Below are 7177 nucleotides of genomic sequence, written 5' to 3' on the forward strand. Positions count from 1 at the left end.
GTGATCTAATTGTTCATGAGAAGAGATGAAGCTCATTAACTAATCCTTCAAGCCACTCAATTCCCAGGATCTCAACCAAGGGTGGTTACATCTCACATACCAACCCAAAGTGTATTAATCAAGGAAATTATGAAAGGATGAAATCTAAACTGAATTAGGTAACTCCTTTCTCAAGTTCATCACTCAATTCATATAGATTGAACCCTTCTCTCGATGGTGATTGAATCTTTGAAGAACAAGTGTTTCCCCTTGGATGAACCACTTGAATTGAGAAGGAAAAGAAGAGTTATCAACTCATTCAAAAAACACAGAGCTCCTCCCCCTAATGAAAATGGGGTTTAGTGAATCATAGCTCAAATTTCAACCATAATTGCAAAGATGAAAATTAGACTAAGTATAGAGAAGAATGAAGAAGAAGAAGAAAAAGTTCTAAAACTGAAATTTAAAGTTGCAAGAAAAACAAAATAGAAGTCCGATGAGAGAAAGTAAAAATTGCTAGTGTAATAGTATCTCAATGTAAAAGTCTAAAAACCAGAAAAGTCCCCCAAAAGTACAAAACTCTTCTCTATTTATACTACTTCTAAAACTCCTTCAGAGATCTTCAATTGGGCTAGCAATGTGGGCTTTTTCTTTGTTGAATTCTTGGCTCAATGGAAGAAGTCAATGGAAGAAGTGTTGCTAAACAGAGAAGGAAGAGCTCATTCATGATGCTCTGGCTCAATGGGGGCGTTACTGGCAAACACGCCAATGTAAAGGCACGTTGGCAACATGCTCATGAGTTTCCTGGGCTGGGAGCTTTGTGCTGGGCGTTGATAGCTAACAACTTGGCTTTTCTTCTTCTTGGCTCCACTTTTCATGCCTAATGTTGCCTAGAATTCGAGTTTCAATCCTCTGCTTCAATATGAACTATCAAACATCATTGGAAAGCTCAGAATGTCTTCTTTCTAATGCACTTGGGATCATCTCAATTGGATTTTCCTATCTCAAGTTATGCTTCCTTAAAGAAGGTAAGGTCAGGCTGCCAAGTTTGCTGGAGTTGTTGCTGAACACGCACCCTTTCTTCCAAGTTGGCAACGTGCCAAACCTCCCAGGGCTGAGACATGGAGCTGGCATTGTTGATGAACACGCCCCTTGTTGGCATGTTGGCAACGTGCTCGATGCTTCCCTCCAGGGCTGCCTTCTAGTCTTCAACTTTGTTTGCTACGTTGCCTTGGAACACGCCTATAGAACTTGGCATTGGCAACGTGCTCGAGTGAGGGGATTGCTCTCCAAGATTGCTTGCTACGTTATCACAAAACATGCCTATAGAACTTGGCGTTGGCAACGTGCATGCTTCTTCCCCTAGGCCAAAACTTTTTGCTCTTGGCGTCGTTGGAGGACACACTAGTAATTTTAGAGTTGGCAACACCCAAGTTCACTTCCTTGGCCCAACATCCTTGCTTGCGTTGCCAAGGAACACGCAGCCTTTCTCCAAGTTGTGGCAACGTGCTCGAGCTTCCCTGGCTCCTCTCCAAGGCCTTGCTTTCTTGCTGCGTTGCTTGCCAGTGTTGTCCACAAGCACGCCTTTGGACTCTGGCGTTGGCAACGTGCTGGCTTCCTTTCCTGGGCAAGCTTTCTTGCTTGGCGTTGCTTGCCTGCGTTACCATCAAACACGCCCCTGCATCTCTTGGCTGGCAACATGCTCGAGCTTTGGACTTGCTCCCCAAAATTGCTTGCTGCGTTGCCCTTAAACACGCCTATAGAAACTAGCGTTGGCAATGTGCATGAGTGAAGGTCCATGGCTGCTGGCGTTATCCTCAAACACGCCATTGTATCCTGGAGTTGACAACGTGCTCGAGCCTTCCTCATGGCTCCATGCTTGCTGCTTGGCGTTGTCATTGAACACGCCTATGCATCCCAACATTGTCAACGTGCTTGAGTGGAAGAGTCATCATCCAAGCTGCCTTGAGTTGTTGCCAAACACGCCAATGCACTCCAAGGTTAGCAACGTGCTTGAGCTTTTGTCCTCCTTGCCAAGGCTTTTCTTCCTTGCGTTGTCTTTGGACACGCCAAAGTCCTGGAGTTGGCAACTTGCTTGAGTGAGTGATCCTTGCTTGTTTGCTTTCTGGCACGTTTTCATCAAAAACGCATGTGCACCCAACGTTGTCAACGTGCTTCATGTCTTGAGATTGCCCTCCAGGGTTGCCTTCTAGCTTGGCGTTGCCTTGGAACACGTCCATGCTCTCCCAAGCCAACAACGTGCTCGAGCCTTCCTTATGGCACCAAGCTTTGCTTGCTACGTTGCCTTGGAACACGCCTATAGGAGCTGGCGTTGGCAACGTAGCAACCTTCATTTCCTAGTCAATCCTTGCTCAGTTTGCTTCTTGGCGTTGTTGCCAAGCACTCCAATGTAGCTCCAAGTTAGCAACGTGCATAGTGCTCACAGGAGACCACTTTCTTGCAAGGTTGTTTGTGCTTTTCCTGAAGAAACGCTTCAATGGCGTTGCCAACTTGAATTCTAAGTTAGCAACGTGTACATTTCTCTTCTTGAAGGAGTTGTTAGCCACTTGCTTGCTTCATTCTTGCTTCAATGCCTTCTTTTTTCATCACCTATCATTAACAAGGGAAATTGCTTCAAAGTCTCACCAATCCATGCAATCAATTTCATGAGATTCATTCATACTCATTCATTTATGTATTCCTTGAATCATTTGCATGAATTTGGGTACAATTAACCTGGTCCTTGGTATTTTTATGCATGGAAATGAAACTCATAAAAATGCTTGTTTTTTTCAAAGATAATGAGTGAAACTAAGCTAAAACTAACTAAACTGACTAGCTAATATAGCAAATATGCGAATGCATCACCCACCTATTCTTCTCTCCTCTTCACACCTCTCCATTACTCCTCCAAAACAATCATACAACCCACCTACACCCACCCACTCAAATTCAAACCATTACTCTTTCCTTTTCACACATCATAACCACCTAGTCCCCCCTGGCCGAACCATTCACACATCTCCATCTTCTTCATCTCTTTTTCTTCTCATCCTTTCTTTCTTCTTTTGCTCGAGGGCGAACAAACCTTTTAAGTTTGGTGTAGTAAAAGCATTGCTTTTTGTTTTTTCATAACAATTTATGGCACCTAAGGCCGGAGAAACCTCTAGAAAGAGAAAAGTGAAGACAAAAGCTTCCACCTCCGAGTCATGGGAGATGGAGAGATTCATCTCAAGGGTCCATAGCTCAGTAGTAGAGCATTTGACTGCACAACAAGAGAGCCCACTCATGGACCTCAACAAGAAAGAGACATAGAGGAATTCCCTCACCAAGAAATCCCTGAGATGCCTCAAGGGATACATTTTCCTCCACACAACTATTGGGAGCAACAAAGGATAAGAGCACTCCATCATTCTCCATGAGATTAGAGAATATCAAAGAGCTATGAGGGAGGAGCAACAAAGACAAGGAAGAGATATAGAGGAGCTCAAGAGCACCATTGGTTCTTCAAGAAGAGGAAGACACCACCCTCACTAAGGTGGACCCGTTCCTTAATCTCCTTGTTCTTATTTTTCTATTTTTCGTTTACTATGCCTTATGTTTTATTTATGTTTGTGTCTTTACTATATGATCATTAGTATTTAAGTGTATATGTCTTAAAGCTATGAATGTCCTATGAATCCATCACCTTTCTTAAATGAAAAATGCTTTAATTACAAAAGATCAAGAAGTACATGAATTTCGAATTCATCTTTGAAATTAGTTTAATTATTTTGATGTGGTGACAATTCTTTTTGTTTTCTGAATGAATGCTTGAACAGTGTGACAAACCCATATTTTATGATATATTTTGTGCTTAATTTGAGTGATTTATTCAATCCTTCACCCACTTATTCATATTAATTGCATGGTTTTACTTCTCCTTCCTTATTATGTGACGTATGTGAAAAACATGTTTCTTATGCTTTAAAATTAATTATTTTAATTACCTTTATTTCCATTCGATGCCGTGATTAGTGTGTTGAGTAGTTTCAGATCTTCTAAGGCAGGAATGACTCAAAGGATGGAAAGAAAACATACAAAAAATGGAAGGAAAGCAAAAAATGGAGTCCTTGAAGAAACTGGCATCCACGCGATCGCATGCCAAGTGCGAAGAAGCGGCGACGCGGCTGCATGACTGACGCAACCGCGTGACAAGAAAAGCTCCGAATGACGCGACCGCGTGACCCACGCGGACGCGTGACAGAGGCCACGCACCAGAAATTGCAGAAAATGCTCATAGCGAATTCTGAAGCCCTTTTTGGCCCAAATCCAAGTCCAGAAAGCATAGGCCAGAGGTTATGAAGTGAGGGAATGCATCCATTCAAGGGAGCTCTTGCCAATTTTTACTTCCCATGAATTAGAATTAGTTTTGAGGGAAGCTCTCTCCTCTCTCTTTAGGATTAGGATTTAGACTTAGGATTTTTATTCGCTTTCAGGATTATCTCTTTTGATCAGGTTCAATATTCCTTTTATTTACTTTTGCAAGTTACTTTATGAATCCTTTCATGTTATGGATTACTCTTTTATTAATGTTATTTGAGGTATTTCAGTTTAATATTGATTTCTTTTATTTATGCTATTGTTGTTTTTACTCTGAAGACATTTTTATTCTAGTAGATTTACTTCTCCTTTTGATTTTGGTTAAGAAATCAGTAACTCTGGAGTTATCAAACTCAAACATGATTGATAATTGTTATCTTTGTTAATTGAATTGAACTTCAATAATCCCAATCTTTTCTTAGGAAACAAATAGGATCCGAAGATCAACCCAATTAATATCTTGACCTTCCTTTATATTAGTAAAGGCTAACGAAGTAGAATTAAGATTCAATTATTGTCATCATTGATATGGATAGCCAGGATAGGACCTCTAATTTCTCATACCTTGCCAAAAGTTTATTTTACAGTTATTTATTTATTTTTAATTGTCATTTAAATTATTTGTCATATTTGTTCCTCATTCTTGAAACCCCAAATCTACAATCTCCATAACCAATAATAAGAATATACTTCCCTGCAGTTCCTTGAGAAGACAACCCGAGGTTTGAAAACTTCGGTTATCAATTTATTTAAGGGGTTTGTTACTTGTGACAACCAAAACGTTTGTATGAAAGGACTTTTAAAGGTTTAGAGACTATACTTGCAACGAGGATTTATCCGCAAATTTCTAGACCACGCAAAAGTTCCTCTCATCAAAATGGCGCCGTTGCCAGGGAACTGCTAACGTGTGCTTTATTATTGGTTATTGTAAATATTTTTCTTTTACTTGTTTATTTATTTCTGTTTTTCCTTTTTAATTTTATTTGCTACTATGAACTCTCACCCCTCTCGCTTTGAGTTTGGTTCTAACTTTGTTGAAGGAAATAGAAGTTACAGCAGGAATATGCATCAAGGTCAGACCAATCAAGGATGGATGGAGCCAAGAGGATCTAATCAACCCTTTAGGCAACAACACCCTCCAAGATATCACGGACAACGACCATTCTACATTGCATACCCAGCTAAAAGATATGATGGACAACCTTGTGACTACCAACAAGCCCCACCCCGTGCCTATAGACCAACCTCTCAACATAACCTCGAACCACCACACTCACGAGCTTCTCTTTACCATTCGCCACCGTATGATCCTTTCCTACCCCAGTCCAATCCAATCACCCCCAAGCACCACCATTTCCCTATGTTTCATGTCCAAATCCATCACCCCGAGAATCAGAGGTTCGCCTCAAGGCAACAGTAAATAAACTTCAAATAACCATTCGACAACTGGAGCAAGCAGTAATTCAATTAGCTTCTAGACGCGCGAACATTCAAGGACCAACCACAGCCCCATGTGGACAATTTAATGAAGAGCGTAGCATGAAAGAGACACTAGAAACTCCAGTGGACAAGACAGAGCATGAATTTGTACTAGAACAAGTAGAAGAAGCTGTCATTGTACAAGAAGAAGAGTTGGTTGAAGATCTAGGAGACGCTGAACCTCCATGGGAATCCAGAGTTGAGGAGAACTCTGTCAAAGACGTTACAGTTGATGCTAAGGAGGATATTGCACAATTCCCAAGGCAAGTCGTTTATGAAGAACTAGACAGAATAACCCAGGACACAAATTCCCTTGATGATGATAGTAACAAGTCTAGCTCTCTTAGTAATGAACTTGCATCCGCAAGTGAATTCTCTGAGATCGAAGAATCTTCCCCAAGTGAATACGAAGATGACGCGGAGGTAGATTTCTCTCAACCTCCAATCTATGACTCAAGTGATGAGGAAGACATAGAAGACTTTGACCAGGACTCAGATGCATTTGAAGAACCTTACAAGGAAGTGGAGGAATTCATAGAAGAGCACAAGGGAGAAGAACTTACAGAACCACCAGAAACACCTACCCCAAGGCCATTACCGCCTAATACAAGCTTCAAGTGGGTACAATCCTTAACCTTTAACTTTAATTATTCACTTGAATATGGTTTACTTGAAACAGATGGCCAGCTTAGAGCTCTCTGTGGCTTTAAGAGTAAGAGGGAAATGGCTCGCACTCAGAGCTGGTGCACAAGGTTCAATAATACTCCACGCTTCAACTCGAAGTGCACGGATTGGTATCATGCTCAATTGAATGGATCTCGGAAAATGTTTGGTCACTATGGTGAGAATCTACTTTCTAAACCGCCCGGATGGAAAAATATAGATCAAGACAGAGGCGGATTTAAACGCAAGACTTGGGATCATGGATTCTATTCTGACATTTGTCACCCCGGGAGCTTGACAATCTGTTTGAAGCTGCTCAGAAGCTTTGCATGCCTAGTCTGGGACCCCGGAGGCTATTGGCATTCCAAGCATTGGTGGAGATTTTTGGATGAATTTAAGCATAAGCCGCCATAACAGGAAGCTCCTCCAATGTCCAACTTAAGGACTTTAACTAAAAGTGCTAGGTGGGAGACAACCCACCATGGTATGATCGTTTCTTTTTAATTTTTATTTAGTTTTATTTGTTTTCAAGTTTTATTTTATTTTATTATATTGAACCTGGAATTTTGCATCTCACTCATATTAATCATTGCATTCTGCACTTTTCATGCATATGTATAAAAAAAATGGCTGCGCGACGCGACCGCATCACTCATGCGATCGCGTCATATTGCGAAAAACACTACCCACGCGA

The sequence above is a fragment of the Arachis ipaensis genome, chromosome B10 (assembly GCF_059453495.1).
Source record: "Arachis ipaensis isolate K30076 ecotype BB chromosome B10, ASM5945349v1, whole genome shotgun sequence".
Lineage (NCBI taxonomy): Eukaryota > Viridiplantae > Streptophyta > Magnoliopsida > Fabales > Fabaceae > Arachis > Arachis ipaensis.